We start from the raw sequence: 16,038 nt of genomic DNA, 5'->3' as shown, positions 1-16,038 counted from the left end.
TTCTACATAGATACCATAGGAATTTCTGTATGCATCAGGACCATGATCTATTTAGTTCTGGCAATAGAATCATACTTAAGAAGAGGATGGAATTTATTCTAAATCCCTCCTCAGAGAGGAAGAATCTGTTTGAAATGTTTTTTGTTCCTTTGTATCTTTGTCAACTTCTATTGTAAATTTATTTAAATCGTTGATTCAACTAATGCCAACTGTCAGGCTAGAAGTTCCCATAAGTTTACCACCTGTTGTCTGAATTAGTGTTCCTTTTCCTTTCCCTAAGAAGGCAGTATCTGTTCATTTTCACTCTTCCCTGCTTCCCCGATTCCAGTCCACAGAGGAGGCCTCTCCCAGCACCTCAAGCATCTCTTTCATGACGTGGGTTTCCCTGACGGGATGCTCTCAACCCTGTGCTGGGTCTCCTGAGGGCGGCAGCATAATTACACACAGAGTTCCAGAAGTGGTTTTGACTGAGCCTTGGACACAGTTTTCCTATTGCTTCCTAACATATTTCCCTCATGTGACCACGAGTGTATTGATTTTTGTCTAAAGAGTTTTGTTTTCCTGGGGATTTTATTCTGTTGTATACTTTGGATGTGTCAGAAAAAAATTTCTCCCAGTTCCCTTTCCCAGCTATAGCTGAGAATCCAATGTCATTACTCTATAAAGACCAGAGGGATTATTTTTTTCTAACTCTATTACCCAGATTAGTCAAATTAACCAAATAATTACCAAATGGTCCTTTCCCTGTGACTGATGGGACACAGGAGAGGAATGAAGTTGAGCAGTTGTCTAAGAGACATGGACATGTGCACAATGCCGTATTGTGAACTACAGGCACTATGTCCTACAGCGCATCTCTAGGACTTATTCATCCAGCACAACTGAAACTATGTACCCATTGAACAGCAACTCCCCATTGTTCTCACCTCCAGACCCTGGAAACTACTGTTGCATTCTTTGCTTCTAGGAGTTTGACTACTGTAGATTCCCCCTAAAAGTGGAATCATGTAGCATTTGCTCTTCTGTGACTGGCTTTTTTCACTTACCACCTTCCTTCAGGTTCATCCATGTTGTTGTAAATGACAGTATTTGCTTCCTTTTTTAAGTCGGAATAATTGTGCCACTGTATGTGTATACAACATTTAAAAAAATCCATTCATCTGTAGATGGACCCTTGAGTTGTTTTCATATCTTGGCTATTGTAAATAATGATGCAGTGAACGTGGGAATGAAGGCAATCTCCTTCAGAGCCTGATTTTAATTCTTTTAGATATAAACCCCGAAGAGGGATCATGTAGTAGTTCTACTTTTAAGTTTCTTAAGGAACCTCCATGCTGTTTTCCATAGTTACTGCAAAGTAGATCTCATGTAAAGTATCCTTATCAAAAAAACAAAAAACCTGGAACTATATTCAGTATCTTATAGTAACCTATAATGGAAAAGAAGCTGAAAAAAAATATATGTATAACTGAATCACTTTGCTGTATACTTGAAACTAACACAACATTGTAAATCAACTATACTTCAATTCGAGGAAAAAAAAAAAAAACCCAAACCAAAGTGACCCAAGGAAACTTTGGGAGATGTTGCATATATCTACTACCTTGACTATAGGGATGGTTTCATGGGTGTTTGCATAAATCTAAACTCATCAAATTGTACATGTCAACTACATGGAGTTCTTTTTTTAAAGATTTTTGAATTCAATTTTATTTTTTTATACAGCAGTTTCTTATTAGTTATCCATTTATACATATTAGTGTATATATGTCAATCCCAATCTCCCAATTCATCACACTACCACCCCGCCCCCTGCCGCTTTCGCCCCTTGGTGTCCATACATTTGTTCTCTACATCTGTGTCTCAGTTTCTGCCCTGCAAACAGGTTCATCTGTACCATTTTTCTAGATTCCACATATATGCATTAATATATGATACTTGTTTTTCTCTTTCTGACTTCACTCTGTATGACAGTCTCTAGATTCATCCACGTCTCTACAAATGACCCAATTTCGTTGCTTTTAATGGCTGAGTAATATTCCATTATATATATATATACCACATCTTTACCCATTTGTCTGTCAGTGGGCATTTAGGTTGCTTCATGACCTGGCTATAGTAAATAGTGCTGCAATGAACATTGGGGTGCATGTGTCTTTTTCAATTATGGTTTTCTCAAGGTATATTCCCAGTAGTGGGTTGCTGGGTCATATGGTAATTCTATTTTTAGCTTTTGAAGGACCCTCCATACTGTTCTCCATAGTGGCTGTATCAATTTGCATTCCCACCAACAGTGCAAGAAGGTTCCCTTTTCTCCACACCCTCTCCAGCATTTGTTGTTTGTAGATTTTCTGATGATGCCCATTCTGACTGGTGTGAGGTGATATCTCATTGTAGTTTTGATTTGCATTTCTCTAATAATTAGTGATGTTGAGCAGGTTTTCATGTGCTTCTTGGCCATCTGTATGTCTTCTTTGGAGAAATGTCTATTTAGGTCTCTGCCAATTTTTGGATTGAGTTGTTTGTTTTTTTAATATTGAGCTGCATGAGCTGTTTATATATTTTGGAGATTAATCCTTTGTCGATTCATTTGCAAATATTTTCTCCCATTCTGAGAGTTGCCTTTTCGTCTTGTTTGTAGTCTCCTTTGCTGTGCAAAAGCTTTTAAGTTTCATTAGGCCTCATTTGTTTATTTTATTTCCATTACTCTAGGAGGTGGATCAAAAAAGATCTTGCTGTGATTTATGTCAAAGAGTGTTCTTCCTGTTTTCCTCTAAGAGTTTTATAGCATCCAGTCTTACATTTAGGTCTCTAATCCATTTTGATTTTATTTTTGTGTATGGGGTTAGGGAGTGTTCTAATTTCATTCTTTTACATGTAGCTGTCCAGTTTTCCCAGCACCACTTATTGAAGAGACTGTCTTTTCTCCATTGTATATCCTTGCCTCCTTTGTCATAGATTAGTTGACCATAGGTGCGTGGGTTTATCTGTGGGATTTCTATCCTGTTCCATTGATCTATATTTCAGTTTTTGTACCAGTACCGTATTGTCTTGATTACTGTACCTTTGTAGTATAGTCTGAAGTCAAGGAGTCTGATTCCTCCAGCTCCGTTTTTTGCCCTCAAGACCGCTTTGGCTATTTGGGGTCTTTTGTGTCCCCATACAAATTTTAAGATTTTTTGTTCTAGTTCTGTAAAAAATGCCATTGGTAATTTCATAGGGATTGCATTGAATCTGTAGATTGCTTTGGGTAGTATAGTCATTTTCACAATATTGGTTCTTCCAATCCGAGAACATGGTATATCTCTCCATCTGTTTGTATCATCTTTAATTTCTTTCATCAGTGCCTTATAGTTTTCTGCACACAGTTCTTTTGTCTCCCTAGGTAGGTTTATTCCTATGTATTTTATTTGTTTTGTTGCAATGGTAAATGGGAATGTTTCCTTAATTTCTCTTTCGCATTTTTCATCATTAGTGTATAGGAATGCCAGAGATTTCTGTGCATTAATTTTGTATCCTGCAACCTTACCAAATTCATTGATTAGCTCTAGTAGTTTTCTGGTGGCATCTTTAGGATTCTCTATGTATAGTATCATGTCATCTGCAAACAGTGACAGTTTTACTTCTTCTTTTCCAATTTGTATTCCTTTTATTCCTTTTTCTTCTCTGACTGCCGTGTCTAGGACTTCCAAAACTATGTTGAATAATAGTGGTGAGAGTGGACATCCTTGTCTTGTTCCTGATCTTAGAGGAGATGCTTTCAGTTTTTCACCATTGAGAATGATGTTTGCTGTGGGTTTGTCATATATGCCCTTTATTATATCGAGCTGGGTTCCCTCTATGCCCACTTTCTGGAGCGTTTTTATCATAAATTGGTGTTGAATTTTGTCAAAAGCTTTTTCTGCATCTACTGAGATGATCATATGGTTTTTATTCTTCATTTTGTTAATATGGTGTATCACACTGATTTGCATATGCTGAAGAATCCTTGCATTGCTGGGATAAATCCCACTTGATCATGGTGTATAATCCTTTTAATGTGTTGTTGGATTCTGTTTGCTAGTATTTTGTTGAGGATTTTTGCATCTATATTCATGAGGGATATTGGTCTGTAATTTTCTTTTTTTGTAGTAACTAGGTCTGGTTTTGGTATCAGGGTGATGGTGGCCTCATAAAATGAGTTTGGGAGTGTTCCTTCCTCTGCACTCTTTTGGAAGAATTTGAGGATGGGTGTTAGCTCTTCTCTAAATGTTTGATAGAATTCACCTGTGAAGCCATCTGGTCCTAGGCTTTTGTTTGTTGGAAGATTTTTAATCACAGTTTCAATACCATTACTTGTGACTGGTCTGTTCATGTTTTCTCTTTCTTCCTGGTTCAGTCTTGAAAGGTTATACCTTTTTAAGAATTTGTCCATTTCTTCTAGGTTGTCCATTTTATTGCCATAGAGTTGCTTGTAGTAGTCTCTTAGGATGCTTTGTATTTCTGAGGTGTCTGTTGTGACTTCTCCTTTTTCATTTCTAATTTTATTGGTTTGTGTCCTCTCCCTCTTTTTCTTGATGAGTCTGGCTAATGGTTTATCAATTTTGTTTATCTTCTCAAAGAACCAGCTTTTAGTTTTATTGACCTTTGCTCTTGTTTTCTTTGTTTCTATTTCATTTATTTCTGCTCTGATCTTTATGATTTTTTTCCTTCTACTAACTTTGGGTTTTGTTTGTTCTTCTTTCTCTAGTTCCTTCAGGTGTAAGATTCAATTGTTTATTTGAGCTTTTTCTTGTTTCTTGAGGTAGGTTTGTATTGCTATAAACTTCCCTCTTAGAACTGCTTTTGCTACATCCCATAGGTTTTGGATAGTTGTGTTTTCATTGTCATTTGTCTCTAGGTATTTTTTGATTTCCTCTTTGATTTCTTCAGTGATCTCTTGCTTATTTAGTAATGTATTGTTTAGCCTCCATGTGTTTGTATTTTTTACGGTTTTTTCCCCTGTAAGTGATTTCTAATCTCATAGCGTTGTGGTCAGAAAAGATGCTTGATATTTCAGTTTTCTTAAATTTACTGAGGCTTGATTTGTTACCCAAGATGTGAACTATCCTGGAGAATGTTCTGTGTGCACTTGAGAAGAAAGTGTAATCTGCTGTTTTTGGATGAAATGTCCTATAAATATCAATTAAATCTATCTGGTCTATTGTGTCACTTAAAGCTTGTATTTCCTTATTAATTTTCTGTCTGGATGATCTGTCCATTGGTGTAAGTGAGGTGCTAAATTCCCCCACTATTTTTGTATTACTGTCAATTTCCTCTTTTACAGCTGTTAGCAGTTGCCTTATGTATTGAGGTGCTCCTATGTTGGGTGCATATATATTCATAATTGTTATATCTCCTTGGTGAATTTATCCCTTGATCATTATGTAGTGTCCTGCTTTGTCTCTTGTGACATTCTTTATTTTAAAGTCTATTTTATCTGATATGAGTATTGCTACTCCAGCTTTCTTTTGATTTCCATTTGCATGGAATATCTTTTTCCATCCCCTCACTTTCAGTCTGTATGTGTCCCTAGGTCTGAAATGGGTCTCTTGTAGACAGCATATATATGTAGTCTTATTTTTGTATCCACTCACCAAGCCTGTGTCTTTTGGTTGGAGCATTTAATCCATTCACGTTTAAGGTAGTTATTGATATGTATGTTCCTGTTACTATTTTCTTAATTGTTTGGGGTTTGTTTTTGTAGGTCCTTTTCTTCACTTGTGTTTCCCACTTAGAGAAGTTCCTTTAGCATTTGTTGTAGTGCTGGTTTGGTGGTGCTGAATTGTCTTAGCTTTGCTTGTCTGCAAAGCTTTTGATTTCTCCATTGAATCTGAATGAGATCCTTGCTGGGTAGAGTAATCTTGGTTGTAGTTTCTTCCCTTTCATCACTTTAAGTATATCATGCCACTCCCTTCTGGCTTGTAGAGTTTCTGCTGAGAAATCAGCTGTTAACCTTATGGGAGTTCCCTTGTATGTTATTTGTCATTTTTCCCTTGCTGCTTTCAATAATTTTTCTTTGTCTTTAATTTTTGTCAGTTTGCTTACTATGTGTCTTGGCATGTTTCCCCTTGGGTTTGTCCTGTATAGGACTTTCTGCGCTTCCCGGACTTGGGTGGCTATTTCCTTTTCCATCTTAGGGAAGTTTTTGACTATAATCTCTTCAGATATTTTCTCTGGCCCTTTCTCTCTCTCTTCTCCTTCTGGGACCCCTATAATGTGAATGTTGTTATGTTTAATGTTGTCCCAGAGGTCTCTTAGGCTGTCTTCATTTCTTTTCATTCTTTTTTCTTAATTCTGTTCCACAGCAGTGAATTCCACCATTCTGTCTTCCAGGTCACTTATCCATTCTTCTGCCTTAGTTATTCTGCTATTGATTCCTTCTAGTGTATTTTTCATTTTAGTTATTGTATTGTTCATCTCTGTTTGTTTGTTCTTTAATTCTTGTAGATCTTTGTTCAACATTTCTTGCATCTTCTCGATCTTTACCTCCATTCTTTTTCCAAGGTCCTGGATCATCTTCACTATCATTATTCTGAATTCTTTTTCTGGAAGGTTGCCTATCTCCATTTCATTTAGTTGTTTATCTGGGGGTTTATATTGTTCCTTCATCTGGTACATAGCCTTCTGCCTTTTCATCTTGTCTATCTTTCTGTGAATGTGGTTTTTGTTCCACAGGCTGCAGGATTGTAGTTCTTCTTGCTTCTGCTGTCTGCCCTCTGGTGGATGAGGCTATCTAAGAGGCTTATGCAAGTTTCCTGATGGGAGGGACTGATGGTGGGTAGAGCTGGCTGTTGTTCTGGTGGCAGAGTTCAGTAAAACTTTAATCTGCTTGCCTGCTGATGGATGGTGCTGGGTTCCCTCCCTGTTGGTGGTTTGGCCTGAGGCGATCTAACACTGGAGCCTACCCAGCCTCTTTGGTGGAGCTAATGGTGGACTCTGGGATGGCTCAGTCCAAGGAGTACTTCTCAGAACTTCTGCTGCCAGTGTCCTTGTCCTCTTGGTGAGACGCAGCCACCCCCTACCTCTGCAGGAGACTCCAACACTAGCAGGTAGGTCTGGTTCAATCTCCTATGGTGTCACTGCTCCTTCCCCTGGGTCCTGATGTGCACACTACTTTGTGTGTGCCCTCCAAGAGTGGAGTCTCTGTTTCCCCAAGTCCTGTTGAAGTCCTGAAATCAAATCCCACTGGCCTTCAAAGCCTGAGTCTCTAGGAATTCCTCCTCCTGTTGCCAGACCCCCAGGTTGGGAAGCCTGACGTGGGGCTCGGAACCTTCACTCCAGTGGGTGGACTTCTGTGGTATGTGTTGTCTGGTTTGTGAGTCACCCACCCAGCAGTTATGGGATTTGATTTTATTGTGATTGGGCCCCTCCTACCATCTCACTGTGGCTTCTCCTTTGTCTTTGGATGTGGGGTATCTTTTTTGGTGAGTTCCAGTGTCTTCCTGTTGATGATTGTTCAGCAGTTAGTTGTGATTCCAGTGCTCTTGCAAGAGGGAGTGGGAGCATGTCCTTCTACTCTGCCATCTTGAACCAATCCCCTACATGCAGTTCTTTGTAAATCGATTGCATCTCAATAAGGTTGTTAAAAAAGAAACAAATTTATAAGTGACTCTGACCCATGACTTTGTGGCTAAGGGTGAGGGAAGGGATGCAATGAATGTTTCCTTTTTAATTTAATTTAATTAATTTATTTTTTTTTGAATTTTATTTTATTTTTTATACAGCAGGTTCTTATTAGTTATCTATTTTATACATATTAGTGTATATGTGTCAATCCCAATCTCCCACTTCATCCCACCACAGCCACCCCCTACCCCCGCTTTCCCCCCTTGATGTCCATACGTTTGTTCTCTGCATCTCTGTCTATTTCTGCCTTGCAAACCAGTTCATCTGTATCATTTTTCTAGATTCTGCATATATGTGTTAATACACAATATTTGTTTTTCTCTTTCTGACTTCACTCTGTATGACAGTCTCTTGATCCATCCACGTCTCTGCAAATGACCCAATTTTGTTCCTTTTTATGGCTGAGTAATATTCAATTGTATATATGTACCACATCTTTTTTATCCATTTGTCTGTCAGTGGACATTTAGGTTGCTTCCATTATCTGGCTGTTGTAAATAGTGCTGCAGTGAATATTGGGGTGCATGTGTCTTTTTGAATTATGATTTGCTCTGGGTATATGCCCAGTAGCGGGATTGCTGGGTCATATGGTAATTCTATTTTTAGTTTTTTAAGGATCCTCCATACTATTCTACATAGTGGCTGTATCAATTTACATTCCCACCAACAGTGCAAGAGGGTTCCCTTTTCTCCACACCCTCTCCAGCATTTATGGTTTGTAGATTTTTTGGTGATGGCCATCCTGACTGGTGTGAGGTGATACCTCATTGTAGTTTTGATTTGCATTTCTCTAGTAATTAGTGATGTTGAGCAGCTTTTCATGTGCTTCTTGGCCATCTGTATGTCTTGTTTGGAGAAATGTCTATTTAGATCTTCTACCCATTTTTTAATCCTTTGTCAGTTGCTTCACTTGCAAATATTTTCTCCCATTCTGAGGGTTGTCTTTTTGTCTTGTTTATGGTTTCCTTTGCTGTGCAAAAGCTTTTGGGTTTAATTAGGTCCCATTTGTTTATTTATTTTGTATTTCCATTACTCTAGGAGATGGCTTAAAAAAGATATTGCTGCAATTTATGTCAAAGGCCAAGGGTCAAAAGGTTGAAGGAATCTAGAACCATGACTGTTGCCCTTACATTTCCAAGAATTCTGGACCTGCTGGAGAAACTCTGTCAGTATTAAAACCTGAGAGCATAGAACCAGCTGGTAATTACCTTGCTAAACGCTCTTATATTATCTAAGATCTTTCTCTGCCAGGCATACACATATAAGTTCAGTCCTCAAAACAGTGAAAAATATTGCTGGAACACCATTTCACTTAGGTTGATAATGAAATTTCCATCATAAACCTTATAGAGAAACTTATTAAATAAAACAAACAGTAAACCATGGCATTCTTATTATATGGAAGACTCAAAAATAAAGGTCCTTAGGCAATCCTCCCTATCTCCTCCATAATTGTTAGTATAGATGTTTAACAGTCATGTTTCGAGGTGAGGGTGAAGGGATTGATACGTAGCACTTGATAGTTTCTGTGGTATAAAGACTCCCATCATGACTGATTTCAAGCTACTGTGTAGAGATAATCACAATGGATTCTTGCAAGTCAGTATGAACCACCCAAGACCAGCACAGAGCTGTTTACTAGGTATCAAAACATTTGTGATCTTTTGGGCTTCCAGATCTCCTTTTCCTTTCACTTTCAAACGACACAGAGATTTATTAGTCAGAGGGAATCTCAAATATATATTCCCCACCCCCCCACTGGCAGATGTTATCTTTGTAATCTGCTCCTGTAACGCTCTGTTTGATTCAGGAGCGTTTTAGAAACGTCTCAGGAATCTCCAGTAAAGTGTGTTTTCTTATCTGGACAGCAGTCCCAGAGTTCCTGCAAAACTCTGAGGGTAAAAAGCAAGGCAGCCTAGTTAGTATCCGATAGTATATTCAGGAGGCAAGGTACAGAGCCTAAATCATAAGTCACAGTACAGAGAATGTTTAGGGCTGATTTAAAAGTCATCCAGAGCCATGTTTCTCAAAAAACTTATTCCTCCTTCCTAAATCCATGTATGTCCATGGCTATTAAAAATTGTAAAAAATGTGATGTCCTCCTAGAAATGTTATGTCCTTTATCTCCTAGTTGAAACCACAATATCTATCTGTGATTAATGATACCAGTTGAGACTTTGCCAATTTTAATCTGTAATTTCACTGTAAGAAGAATTTTTAAAAATTATTGTAATACTCAATGGGATGTTTAAAATATATGCCTGCTCCCTCCAACTCAAGATTCCAACATGCTTGGGAAGAGATGGATAGCAGTGTGACAGATTCCTTACCTGCCAGAGGTTGCCTAATATAACAGCTGATAGGGGCAGTCCTTTCCTAATTATAGAAATGGAACACCACCCTTTGGTTAACTAGGCTTCATATTAAAAAGTTGATGTGTATGTTTCTATTTTATCCTTTATGGCAAAATCCTTTGGAAACTAGTTCAAATATTTGGAAAGTAAAGCAGTCAACTTAAAAAAAATTATGTTCTAATGGAATGCTTATGGCTAGGAAAATCTCTGTCAATAACCAATGTAAATACAGTTGCATAGAAATTTAAACACAACAGATAATGTATGAAATATATTGTATGTTTCTTAGGCTAACATTGCATTGAATTTTTGGCCCCCCAATAAATCCTGAGCAGGATAGTATGGAAGTCCTGGGTTGGTGATAAAATATTACATAGCAAAATTCAATTCTGCTCATTGTTAATAGTGTTGTTTGGATATCTCAAGATTCTTGGGGGACACCAACTAAATGAGGTGAACAAGACACAGTTATCCGAAGTAATCCACTAATTCTGACATTGTTTTCGTCATTATTTTGTGTATTTGCATTTGAACATGTGAAATGTGAATTGGTATCATTTTTACTAAAGAAAGTAGAACATGAGGGAACCCTCATAACTGAAGATTGTGTGAATGCTTTTCCAGATGTTTTCCATATTGTCACAGTTGTTTTGTTGGTTATGCCATTCTTGTTCTAAGGAGGAAAATTATTAACTGATGAGCAATATATTGTATGTGGTTTTTTAATGAATATATTCCAATTCTGATTAGTTTTACCTTAACAGAGATGCCTTCTCTAGCAGCATAAGGATGGTAGAGTTTCAGTGAAGTATTTTGGGGGCAAATTTATACCTCCATGATTGACATATTTTCTTACTGAAGCAAACATTCCTGCAATCATCTCTTAACAGCTCAGTTTCCAACAATTTATAAGTTACATGACATTTCTCTCTATATATGTATATAAAATGTTGGTGTCCCTGCTTCACAGTTGGATAAACTGGTTTTAATTCTGGCTCTGCCACTGTCTTATTGTGACTTTGGGCAAATTGTGTTCTGTCTTTCAAATCTGTTTTCTTAAAACAGATTTACCTTGTAGGTATGCTGTGAGGATTTTATGAGAAAATGTATATAGAGCATTAACACAGCCCTGGCAATTAGCATATAATAAGTTATTTATGCATATGCACATAAAGACATATAGAGCTGTGCATAGAGATATGCATATTTCTACGCCCAGAAATATACCTATTTCTGTCCACATACATATGCACATATGTATATGTATACACACATATCCATATACACATATGGATATGTGTATATGGCTAAACAGACATAAATATAACCCCCCACACATATGGGATTTAATTGTTTTGCACAGTCCCTGCACAAGTTGACATATTTTCCTGGGAATCTTTTGATAGCTTTCTTAGCCTAAATATCATCAGAGATGATGTAAACTGCTAAGAACATGAAGAATGCATTAATTCTTTCATAACCAGAAAAGGATTCCTATTGCCTGTGGGCAGACATGACATGTGGTAGGACGGGGACTTTTTATTTTTTCTTTTGCAAGTGCATTTATTTTTTTAGACATTTAGACCAAACTTCTCAGATGTTTTACAGGCCTTACAAATACATACAAGATTTTTGCTAAACTATTCAGGCAGTTGAGCAGCATTTGACCCACACATCATAAATTGATGCCTCTGTTCTGTTGCTAAGTACATTCAGTAAATGTTAGTTTCTCCCCTTTGTTTTGAAAAATTTTGTAGCAGCTATAATTATTGGTTATTTACCATTATTATTATTAGGCACCAAACAGGGAGCCCTTGATCTTTAAGTGCCTATAATTTATTTTTTTAACATCTTTATTGGAGTATAATTGCTTTACAGTGTTGTGTTAGTTTCTGCTGTGTAAGAAAGTGAATCAGCTATACGTATACATATATCCCCATATCCCCTCCATCTTGCGTCTCCCTCCCACCCTCCCTGTCCCGCCCCTCTAGGTGGACACAAAGCACAGAGTTGATCTCCCTGTGCTATACGACTGCTTCCCACTAGCTGTCTATTTTACATTTGGTAGTGTATATATGTCCATGCCACTCTCTCACTTCATCCCAACTTACCCTTCCCCCTCCCCGTGTCCTCAAGTCCATTCTCTACATCTGTGTCTTTATTCCTGTGCTGCCCTTAGGTTCATTAGAACAAATTTTTTTTTTTAGATTCCATATATATGTGTTAACATACGGTATTTGTTTTTCTCTTTCTGACTTCACTCTGCATGACAGGCTCTAGGCCCATCCACCTCACTACAAATAACTCAATTTCATTTCTTTTTATGGCTGAGTAATATTCCATTGTATATATGTGCCACATCTTCTTTATCCATTCATCTGTCGATGGACACTTGGGTTGTTTCTGTCTCCAGGCTATTGAAAATAGTGCTGCAGTGAACATTGTGGTACATGACTCTTTTTGAATTATGGTTTTCTCAGGGTATATGCCCAGCAGTGGGATTGCTGGGTCCTATGGTAGTTCTATTTTTAGTTTTTTAAGGAGCCTCCTTTTTTTTTTCTGAAGTTTGGTTCCAGCAAACTTATTTCATAGATTCTTATGTACAAGTGTCCAGTGACCAAACAAGCTGTGTAAACAGACTTATAGGATGAGAGATGGAGGGGTGATCACTGTCACTAATCCAACCTCATTTACATAGAAGGAAAGTGAAAGCCAGAGAACTAGAAAAATGACATTTGAAGATTCACACATTAAAACTGAGCAGAGAATGACTCGCCTTTTCATGCTGACAATGCTGAAAAACTCACTCTTGTTAGGACTTGTATGATCATAACCCCAAAACATTTTGAAGATAATGTGAATCATCCAATCTGAGGACAAGGGGAATAAATTTCCAAAGATGAAATATCTTGTGACATACTTAATATTCAGTTGGAAGCAAGGAAATAGCAGAAGCAGTAAACGATTTAACCACTTTGTTTCAAAGGTCATATGGGGTGGTTAATTAAGTAGTTTGAACTTCGTGAGGGTAGGAAGAGTGTCTAATTCAGTTTTGAACCATGGCTAATAGGAGGCACCTCAAAAGTTTTCATTGTGAAGTGCCTAGAATACTATAGGTTCCCAGTTAATGTGTGAAGCACTTAGCATGTACTGCATAAATGTTTGTTGAATTGAATTTGGAGGTTGTAGTCTTGCCAAGCCACTTAGCACAGTGATAATGATTTTTGCATCATCCATGCTCATAAATTTTCTAACATGGAAGCAAAGAAGGGAAACAATGAACAGGTTAAGGAGAAAAACTCTCCCACCTCTGTCTTATTCCATAAAGTACAATTTACATACAAATGCATAAAATAGAAAAACCACAAGCAACGGAATCACATTTGGAACGTCATTAAAGAAAAGTCCATTTGTAATGTGTTTGTGTTCAAGAGATTTACTCTTGGCAAAACAAAACTTCTTGTTTGAAAGATAAAAGGCTTAGTTTCCAAATGGCTTCAAGTGCAGTGAATCTCTACAGAGCAATTAGTTACCGATAACATTTTAATGTATTAATGTAAGTGAATACAAAATATATGAAACTGAATCTCCTGAATTCCCATATGATTCAGAGTAAATGAAAAATATACTTTAGTAAATATTTTTGGATTTCTTAGTAGTCTGATAGGTGAATGATCAAAAATGCATCTAAATTTGCCTGTCCTTGGTCAAGCATTCATTCATTGCTTCTACACTCATTCAGTGAGTGCCTACCATGTGCCAAGGCAGCAAGCAGTTGTTACTTAGGGTTTGGACAAGCTTCCCCTGAAGGGCTCTGAAGGCTCAAAATCCAAAGTAAGAAAACATTCTCTAACTCTTTGTATCATCCTCTCCCTGGTACTTTGTGTGGACATGATTGGCTAGAGCATGCCAAGGTGAAAGAGTGATAAATTAGCTCAGTTAGGCATCATTTTGCAAACAAGCCAATGATGTACTTTACTTTCCATCAGCTATTTGGATAACTCTTTGATATATTTACTGCATCTGCGATTACAAATACTTTTTTCTCCTTCCTTATCTTGGTTGTAGTCTTAAGGCCACATGTCATATTTCATTTGCTTCATATGTTATATGGAATTGCGGTAGATATCTCCTATATCTGTATTGGCTTCTCAGGTGGGATAGATCATATAAACTCTCATAGACCCTTGCGAAATCTTTAGCACCAATGTAAACATTAGCAGAAATAGAGGTCGCTGTTACAATATGAGTCATTCTAAGAATCAAAGATGTTTTTTATGTTTTCTAAGTGTGCCGAAAACTTCAAGTTTTATAAAAGTTGAGGATTGGCTCTTTCAGAAATTGGATTTGGAAAACTAGATTGATGTTCCCCAAAGCTCCTAATATAATTATAAAGGCTTGACCTAATTTATGATCTCGAAACTCTGGAACTGATCAAGTTGATTCCTTCAAAGGAACACATACAGGGATATTAATAGTCTTAAGAAGGTAAACAATCTTTATAAAATAAAGAATAAAAGTAAGCTGTTAAGTACTCCTGAGAAGTTCTCCCATAACTCTGTGAAGAACTCCATCATTTTGAACAACTTTAGACTTTGTGAATCCTTATATCCCACATACATAAGCTCCTTGTTGCTAATATATGCTAAATATTCTATAACATAAATCAGCTAAGTTAGCAGGTGAAATTTAGAAAATAGCTAGTGTGAAGGTGAGAAACCTAGATCAAGAGGGATTATTAACTGGGAGCAAAGAACAGAACTTTTTTTTTTTTCAAAATTACTGGACCGTAATCTACAGTAAGTATTACATTTTATCTCATGGCCCGGTGCTACACATACATCCATACATACGTATTTATATGTATAGCTGAAACAAAAGTAACAATACTTACCCTTACTACAGTAAAGAATGCTTTCTATGCAACGGATGCCTTCCAGTATTTTCTATTCTGTTGTATATCATCTTTTAAAATATCATGTCCATTATAGAAATCTTACTAAAAGATAGTGGTCATGAATTGCAGTTTGACAAACACTGGAATTAAAGGTCAGGTCCATCCCAGAAGCTGGTCATAGGGGCAAGGCTGGAGGAGTGTGGGGGGGAGGGCCACTAGGATGAGGCTAGTGAGGCAATTTAAGGAGGTACTTACCCTAACATAACTGACTCATTGCTTGTAGGACCTGTGAGTAAGTGCTTCCTTAAATTTTGCCCTCTTGCACCTTACTCCACATCTTGGTCACATCCCTGCGGACCAAAACAGCTTCCTTAATGGGGAGCCAACCATTTCATTCTGGTTGAAGAATAGTATCAGAATCAGGAAGGTAAATGAGACCAGGAGAAAGATACAAGAAAGAAAAATGAAACACTTTAAGATAAATAGTAGGTCAGAAGTTCACCCAACTGGCTACACCTTGGAAGAGAATATTCCAGAGGGTAGATCTGAGTTAGAAAGTTCCAAACAAAGAGGAGGGCGACAAAAGCCGGAGGTTTAATGTAGGGCGGCTGGATCTTGCTAGTGTTAGTAGTCTTCTGGCTGAGATGAAGTACTTCTATTCCACAGCAGTGCTTTGGGTAGGGATTATGCTTGTAGTACAAAACTGTAATAGTGGTTTAAACACATGGGGGCTTATTATTGTCATGTAGCACTGAATCTAGAGGTAGAAGGTCCAAGACTGCTTTAAAGATGCCACCAAAGACCCAGGCTTCTTGCTCCATCATCCTTAGCACAGGCTTTCATCTTCATGGATATAATGGTCCACGTCCACCCCCAGCCTCACAGACACATTCCAGTTGGTAGAAAGAGTATTCATCAGAGGAGAAAGGAAAGGGAGGAAGAACATGAAGAAAAGGGAAAAGGGAGAAAGGGAAGCAGTACTTTCCTAGAAACACTCAACTGAATTCATCTTGGGTCTTAGTGGCCAGTCACAGGCCCACTCGTAGCTGTGAGTAAGAGTTAGGTATGTTGCTTTTTATCTGGGTGCATTGCTGCCTTCTGTCAAATGATGGGCTTCTGTTAGCAAGCCACAATGGAAGA

General features: G+C 37.7%; 1 long non-coding RNA gene across 1 annotated transcript in view; it reads left to right on the top strand.

The window, feature by feature from the left end:
• Positions 1 to 3,688: 3,688 nt before the first annotated feature.
• LOC149748425 (uncharacterized) overlaps positions 3,689 to 16,038 on the top strand; it is a 193,789-nt gene continuing 181,439 nt past the window's right edge. Inside the window, exon 1 of the long non-coding RNA XR_016394363.1 lies at positions 3,689 to 7,070. This is a non-coding gene — a long non-coding RNA (uncharacterized LOC149748425). The remainder of the gene's footprint in view (positions 7,071 to 16,038) is intronic.

Source organism: Delphinapterus leucas, chromosome 9 (genome assembly GCF_059928025.1).
Source record: "Delphinapterus leucas isolate spDelLeu-1000000601 "Yukka" chromosome 9, BTC_Dleu_Yukka2, whole genome shotgun sequence".
Taxonomy (NCBI): domain Eukaryota; kingdom Metazoa; phylum Chordata; class Mammalia; order Artiodactyla; family Monodontidae; genus Delphinapterus; species Delphinapterus leucas.
The sequence above is the reverse complement of the archived record's forward strand: the minus strand, read 5'-3'. Positions and strand labels throughout refer to the sequence as shown.